General features: G+C 53.6%; 1 long non-coding RNA gene across 1 annotated transcript; it reads right to left on the reverse strand.

Moving 5' to 3' along the window:
• Window positions 1-1,287: 1,287 nt before the first annotated feature.
• LOC144944649 (uncharacterized) lies at window positions 1,288-7,805 on the reverse strand. Its single transcript, XR_013639606.1, has 3 exons — window positions 7,535-7,805; window positions 6,343-6,467; window positions 1,288-1,683 (listed from the first exon to the last, which is right to left on the reverse strand). It is a non-coding gene; the product is annotated as an uncharacterized LOC144944649 (long non-coding RNA).
• Between the last annotated feature and the right edge of the window lie 447 nt (window positions 7,806-8,252).

The raw sequence follows: 8,252 nt of genomic DNA on the forward strand, positions 1-8,252 counted from the left end.
AGTGGACAGACAGGCGGGCCCTGCGTGTGTGTGCGCGCGTGTGTGTACATGTGTGTGTATGTAAGTGTGTGAGGTGTGTACATGTGTGTGTGTATGTGTGCGTGTATGCGAGTGGAGAGCGGTAGTGCAGCGGTTAGCGGGGGGGTGGGGGGGTGGGGGGGGGTGGGGGGGTGGGGGGGGGTGGGGGGGTGGGTGGGTGGGGGGTATTGCAGGCAAATGGGAGCGAGAGGTACGAACGATTTGTGTTGGCTGCCACTGTCCTCTGGCCCCCAATAACCGTCTGTGACAGGGGGGGAGGGGGGGGGTCGGCAAGTAAATTAACGAGGAGAAACAACCATTTTTCGATTTAAAGCTTTCGTGACTGCAGGGATTCATCTTCTTGGTTCTTTCGGTAAAGTCACGTAGAATGGAAATAATAAAAATAAAACATAATAAAATATTTATTTTGTCAAGGCGCCCTTCCCCCCCTCCATCCCAGCTTAAATAGTCGCTCCACGCCTGGAATGTGTCATTGTGGCCGAAACGTCGTGATAATTATTTTATCATGTTTTATCTTTATTATTTTATTATTTCCATTCTACGTGACTTTACCGAAAGAACCAAGAAGAAGAAACAACCATTTTTGTTCGAATTCGCTTTAAACAACACCCCCGCCCCCCACCCCCTTTCTCTCAATGTTTCAAGAGGCCGCAGTGCACCGCCTGGTGATGGTGCTGGTGGTGGTGAATGCGAGACCACGGTGGGTGGAGGGCCTTGATGAAAACAACGTCACGGAAGCATCCCCCCTTGAAGAGCCGCCGAGCGCGGGCTCCCAAGCCGCGGATCGAGCCCCGACCCCCCCCCCCCCCCCCGATAGCCATCGCGAGTTGTATAAATTGCCCCGTTCCGGTTTGCGGGGAATGCTATTTATACATGTCACTTATTTATTAGATACACCTCCATCGCCACACTCGAGCAGTGCTCAACATCTAGGGTGCTCGGGGGTGGTGGTGGGGGTGGGGGTGGTGGTGGTGGGGGTGGTGGTGGTGGGGGTGGTGGTGGTGGGTGTGGTGGTGGGGGTGGTGGGGGTGGTGGGGGGGGGTGGTGGTGGTGGGGGTGGTAGTGGTGGGGGTGGTTAGGGGGTGAGTAGCAGAAGAAGAATCATCGCTGATTCGAAGCCGACCTTAGCGAGGCACAAAATCACTTTCGATGGTAAGCGTGCAGATTTGGGGAGCAGGTGGTGAGCGGAGGTCAACAAGATTGAAGTCCCCACGCTCCGTGCGCTCCACGCGGACGAGAAGCATTGCGCGTCCACAACGGGAGAGGGAGAGCGAGAGACTTTTTAGACTTTTAAACAGCTTTTATTGCCGCCAGCAGCAATTGCACTGGAGGCGATTTCAATATGAAATACACAAAGTCAACAGCAAACAAATGAAAATAAACGCTACAAATCCACGCGCTGTGGCGCTAAAAGCACCGCGCACAATACAAAAGAAAAGTCACGTGGTGGTGGTCATGGTCATCGCGCACGCCACGGTGACGAGCGAGCGCTTCAGAAGGTGAACACGAGGGTGCCGTCCACGCTGGTACAGAGAGGGGCTTTTCCGGCTCCCCAGCGTTCGAAGAAGACGTGCACATCACCGACATGTGTGTGGTACATGGCGTGCTTCAGCCGGAGCCGCGCCTTGAGCAGGCCTCTGAACACTGGAAGCACAGAGCAGCCGTCAGTGTCACCCTCCAGCATCTTTTTTCTCGTTCGAGAGAGAGCGCGTGCCGTCTGCCGACTCTGATCGACGGCGCGAACGTTCCCCAATGCTTATTTGCGAGCGGTTGGTCTCTGTAATCGGAATGTTTATTTATCAAAGGGGGGGGGGGGGGGAACAATACGTCATGATGAGGATGATGGTGATGACGATGAGGCCCAAAGAGGCGGCTCTGTTGAGCGAATGTCGAGAGCGCATGGCGCATGCAATGAAGTAGCTGTCCCGGAAATGTGATTGTTGTTGTTGTCGATCGTCATCACACCCAGTGCCTGTGCGCTGTGCAAGAAGGCAAAGATCCTCCCCTCCCCGACAATAGCTTCAACAGACTGCTGGGGCAAGTGCCGTTAGCGAGCACCTATTAAGACCGGCACGGCACACACGAGGGGGTGGGTGGCCAGCACCACGCCCGGCCGCCTTTGTCTCCCAAGGTGGCGATGTGTACACACAGGGCACGAGGCGCTCGTTTGAGGCCGAGTCAACCTCGTGGGCGAGTATCGAACTCGGGCCGCGTCGGGTTTTCGCGATGCGCTGAGTGACACGTGACCCACCCCCCCACCACTCTCCCACCACTCTCGCGAGGTATTCGTATTCCCCCGCGGGACCGTCCCGGTTCTATTTGCATCTCGGAGGTGGCAACCCGACTTGACACTGGTCTCGAGATGAGCAGGGACACCCCCCCCCACCACTCCCTCCCACCACGAGCCCAGAGCCTTGGCCTCGGCCGCGGTCTCTCATGGGTCCTAACCCCTAAGCCCGCCTCAAGCCTTGAGCGAGAGATCCCCCACTCTGTCAAATTTTTTACACGAAATAAAAATTAAATCAGCCCTGACAGGGGACCAGAGCAGGCGGCTCTCTCGTTCCGGGGCTCAAATCGGTGGACTCGGTCCATCATCCCGTCGTTGTCACGATGGATAATCTCGCCCTCGGTCCTAGGAACGTGGAGTGTCCAACACTGGCACGCGGATGTAAACGAGATATGAGCAGCAATTAACTTTGCTCCATGCGTATTAAGGCTGCGCCACGCCCAAATGTGCGGCCAAATCATGCGCAAATGTGGGGGTCAGACATTTGTGACGATGTGTGACGAGGGGGGGGGGGGTGAGATATGTGACGTCACATGAAAGTGCGCAACTTTAAATAAATATAGACAACACGTTCTACTTAATTAAATAGACTGTTCAATAAATGTTTTCTCCTACAACATCAGAGTGCAGCGCCACATTAAATACGCACTACAATGACAATACAGTAGTTTAAAGCGATTTGAAGCATGTTTAATTTTTTGTGAGGGGGGGGGGGGCAGAGCTTTGCGAAGTCACATTTGAGGGGGGGGGGTCTGACTTTGTGACGCCGTGTGACGAAGGGGGGGGGGGGGTCAAAAATCGTCCAAAATCGCATAACGTAATTTATGGACGGCCCCTAAGGGCAAGGCATCTGCCGTGAATTACATCATCCTGACACGTTGCGTAAACGACGATTACAGCATGTTTTTATTTCGCACGTGGGCTTTGTCCATCACCATCTCTCGCGAACGCCTGCCGCTGCTGGGTGTAATCTCCCAGCGAAACGTCGTACAACCATTGGCAGGAAGCGTGCTCAAATTTTCAATGGACCCTACAGGTTTCACTCGCTCTGTGCGGTGGCAGCAGTCGCAGTAGTAGATGCGTTCCAAACAAAATGGCGCACAAATCGAAATCGCGTAGAGTGGAGCACGCGGTCATCCAACCCACAATGCACCGCAAGAGACCTCTGCCTGCTGAGTAACGCACAGTGCACACGGTACACATACACACGGCATCCATACAGAACACACGGTACACACACACACGGTACATGGTACACACACAGTGCACACACAGTGCGCATGCTACACACACGGTACACACACAGTGCACACGGTACACACACACACAGTACACACACACAGTGCACACGGTACACACACAATGTTGACCCACGTCCGATCGCATAGCCGCATCTCGAGTGAACTCAAACCGCATACTGGACAGCGACATTTGGATGAGAAATCGTTTAGCCGCATATACAGAAGGCGAAATCGCACAAACGGAACCCGCGTAGTGCGAGGGGGATCCCGTACCGTTACCTATCACCGGTTTTTGCCCCCCCCCCCCCAAAATGAAAATCTCTCTGCGTCTCCTGCACACCCCCCCCCCCCCCTTACACGTCTCTCTGCGCCCTTTTCAGCTGTCACGATGCGTAGCCCCAGAGCGGCTTAACACCGCCACTGAACACGGAGCGGTCGTCCATTTTCATCATCAAACGATACGATCCACCCCCTTCCCCCCAAATAAACCCCGTTCCGTCCTGCGCTCACTCGCAACAGTTTTATCCCTGGTCCGTCTCTCCCACCCCCCCCCCCCCCTTTCGAGGTGGACACATTCTAAAGTGTTCCGCAACCATCTCCCCTCCAACAAGTCTTTTACATATCACCACGCGTATACATATAAGCCCACAGAAATATACGGCCGCATACATATGCATACGCAGATGCAAGCACGTACACGCGGAGGCGTATAAACACCCACATACATACATTCATATCCGTACAATTGGCTTCCTGCATAAATAAACTCGACAAAGATCCCCCGTAGAGGCTTAACAGACTCTTGGGGCAAGCGCTCTTAGCGAGCAGCACCGATGAAGACCGGCACGGCACACGAGTGGGTGGGATGGCCAGCACCACGCCCGGTCAGTTACTCATTTGAGGCTGAGTCGATCCTAGAGGGAGGGAGGCCCAAGACCGGTTCAACTCATCGTCACTGTGGTGGCCTTGAGCGGGAATCGCACTCGGGCCGCCGGGTTCGTAGCAAAGTGCCGCGCCACCGCTCCCCCACACCCACACACAACCACGCGCACGCGCGCGCGTGTGCACGCGCACTTAGCCACACATACTTAATGGGGCTGTTTGAGAGGGGGGGGGGGTGGAGAGATTAAAGTGACTTGAACGGGTACGGCGCGCTAATTGGCGCCGCTCCAAGGGATGTCGGAGTAGGTGGGGAGGGCACGAAGGGGATGAGAGAGAGTGCGAGGCGGGGGGGGGCATGCCCCCCCCACCGGTGCACGAGGAGGAGAGGCGGTTGCGGAGAACTCTGCTTCGTTAGTGAAGGTTGTGGGGGTCACGGTGGTGGAGTGTGCGTGCTGCTGCTGGTGTGTCTATTGGCACGTGCGTCGTAGCTTGCCCCCAACAGTCTGTTAAAGGCTATCATGGGCATCTTTGTCTTTGTATATATGTGTATGTGTAGTGTGCTACTTCAGATACACTAGTAGCAGGCACTCACTCTCTCTCATTTATTCCGACCTTCACAGCCATAGGGGATAACTACACACCGGGTCAGGACAGCCAACATGCTTCCTGACCCACAGGTCGAAGAGGCGAAGACCACGACGACGGCAGCACGACGAGTTACAATCCAGACCACGGCAGCCCCGACTGTGAGTCGGAGCTCGCCTTTTATCCTCCCCAACGTGGCCAGGCTCCGCCCCCGGCCACGCCCCCTTTCTAGAACCTCCCAGCGGGCTCTCGGTGTGCCCCTTCTGTGACCTTTTCCCCCGAGATCCCCCTCTGGTCAATCACGTGGCCTGCTGACGTCACTGCTGCTGTAAGCCGCAGATCCCCTTCCCCGCCAGCAGGCAGCGCTATGCTGCCACATTACTCAGTCTATGCCACTACACGTGGATATAAATATTCCTGTGTGCTTGTGTGTATGTGTGTGTACAGAATATAGACTGCGTCGTGCATCGCGACAGCCTTGATAGATGCTTGCTAACAGCTCTTGCCCGTGAACTCCTGAGAGTCTATAAGGGGAACATTTGCATTTTTTACTAATTTTTTCCCCTCCACATTTAGAATCAAGATGCCGTTAGAGTATTCGCCGTAATAAAAGTCCACGTGACAAGCCACTCCGTTGAGCTATCATTTGCGGCCAGGTCGCTTCTGAAAAAGTGGGGCCTCATCTGGTAAGTGAAAAACAACAGGTTTTGTTTGTAGTTTAGAGTATAAATAAAACAAAAAAAATTATTTCGGTTTAAAGTTTCCGCTAGTCTCTGGACGTGTGCCCACTACAGGGGCAATCCGACGACTGGCACCAGCCGTGACTCCCTGATGGGTTTGGTTCACAACAAAGCAACCACGGCGCTACGGGGAGGCGGTCCCACAGGTTATGTTGAGAGGAGCGGGTTTATTGCCAAAGACAAAGATCCCCCGTATAGCCTTTAACAGACTGCTGGGGCAAAGTGCTGTTAGCGAACACCTCTTAAGGCCGGCAGTGTGGGACACGAGCGGGTGGGCGGCCAGCACCATGCCCGGCCGCCTTTGTCTCCCCATTGGAGATGTTTACACTCCGCAAACAGGTTGTAATGTTGAGGCTGGGTCTACATAAAAGAGGCCTACGACCGATTCAGGTAATCGTCACTGCTGTTTATGGCCGTGAGCTGGAATCGAACTTGGGTGGCCCGGTTCGTAGCGTAACGCACTCACCGCTGCACTCATCACGCACACACATACAGCAACAACAACAACCGCCATTCGCCACTAAGTGGCGGTGACGTCACCACGACGCTTGTGCCAGGCCATGTGCACCTTGAGGCCACGTGAAGTGTCGAACGCCCGCTGGCAGGAGGTCACGGGGCAGACCCAGCAGGTGCCACGGGTCGACTGACTGAGATGACCGAGATGACTGGCTGATGCACCACCTGTGCCCCCTACTGTACATACACGCACACACACACACACTATGTTAGCGTATATACAAACACACACACGTACACACACACACGCGTGTGTGTGTTTGTATATACGTTAACGTAGTAATATAAAATCACCGCATGAAAGTTTGCATGCCTCCTACATTTGGGATGAGAGGTAATTTCCGATTTCCCGTGGAGCCTGGCAATGAACGTGGAACGCGTGTGATGGAAAAAAGTTTCATCGGCTTTGTGACGAATTAATAACATACAGATATAAAGAAAGACTAACAAATACAGATACATCTTCTTGGTTCTTTCGGTAAAGTCACGTAGAATGGAAATAATAAAATAATAAAACATAATAAAATAATTCTCACGACGTTTCGACAGACCTGTTCTCCACCTGAGGACGGCTGCTTGCGTTGTGGCCGAAACGTCGTGAGAATTATTTTATTATGTTTTATCTTTATTATTTTATTATTTCCATTCTACGTGACTTTACCGAAAGAACCAATAAGATGAATCCCTGCAGTCACGAAAGCTTTAAATCGAAAAAATATATTATATACAGATACCATGTGATACACTGTACAGGTTATACACAAATTCCCCCCGTGCATCCTTAACAGAATGTTGGGGCAAGTGTTGTTAGCGAGCACCTATGAAGGACGGCACGGCACACGAGGGGGTGGGTATCCAACACCACGCCCGGCCGCCTTTGTCTCTCTAGTTGTTTACACACCGTACCAGCTACTAATTTGAAAGGCTGAGTCGACCTAGGGGAGTAGGCACAGGATCGGTTCAGATAATCGTCACTGGCGTTCGTGGCCGTGAGCGGGAATTGAACTCGGCTCATATCCCGGGTTCAGTGACGCAACACGCGAACCATTGCACCACCGCTCCCCATAGCAACACAGGAGGGGCGCACACGAATCGCTCCTTCGCACGCCCGCACACAGAATGAGCAGTAAGCGCCGCTCATCACCGGCGGTCTCCACTCTCCACACGGCGCAGCAGGGACCCCAGGCTCGCAGCGCGCAGCTCGGGAACGGGACGCGGCGAACCGGTGATTCGTGAATAGGCACCTGGCTCCCTTCTTCCTCTCAGCCACATCGCCACCACGCGCCTCGCTCCCGACCTCACCTCCGCCGTGCGTCCGGATCCACGTGGCCGCAAGACGAGCAGTCGGTGTCGTCGTCGTCGTCGTTGTTTGCGCAGGCGCATCGTGGACGCCGCGTCCTCGTAGGCGATTCATTTCGGGCACTTCCCAGCCCATGGAGACTTCACAACGCGCGTGTGCGCGGATTTCCCCGTGGGACGCACCCAGGTGGTACGGGTTAACATGACAAGAGATGAGCGGCAGATGCACCACCTGTGCCCCCCCCCCCCCTTCATCGCCCCCCTCCCCAACACCGCCACTGAGCCACCTCGCTGGGTGTTATTCGTCCGCCCTCATCCCCTCGTCGTGAAGAAGGGCCGTTGCCCGAAACGTTGGCCTCATTATAATCTATGTATTCCCCCCCCCCGCTCTCTCTCCCCGCCGCCCCATATTCGTAGCGTTGTGTTATCGAGGATTGTGTTGAGTCTATGTGCTATTTGCGCCTCTAGATTTGAAGCTTTCGTGACTGCAAGGATTCATACTCTTAGGTTTTTTTTGGTAAAGTCACGTTGGTAAAAAAAATAAAATGAAAAATTACTAAGAAAAAATAATAGAAATAAAATAAAATATTAATACATTTATTTCTATTAATACTTTTAGTAATTTTTTATTTTATTTTTTTACCTACGTGACTTTACCGAAAA

This window comes from Lampetra fluviatilis, chromosome 35, assembly GCF_964198595.1.
Source record: "Lampetra fluviatilis chromosome 35, kcLamFluv1.1, whole genome shotgun sequence".
In the NCBI taxonomy this organism is placed as follows: Eukaryota; Metazoa; Chordata; class Hyperoartia; order Petromyzontiformes; family Petromyzontidae; genus Lampetra; species Lampetra fluviatilis.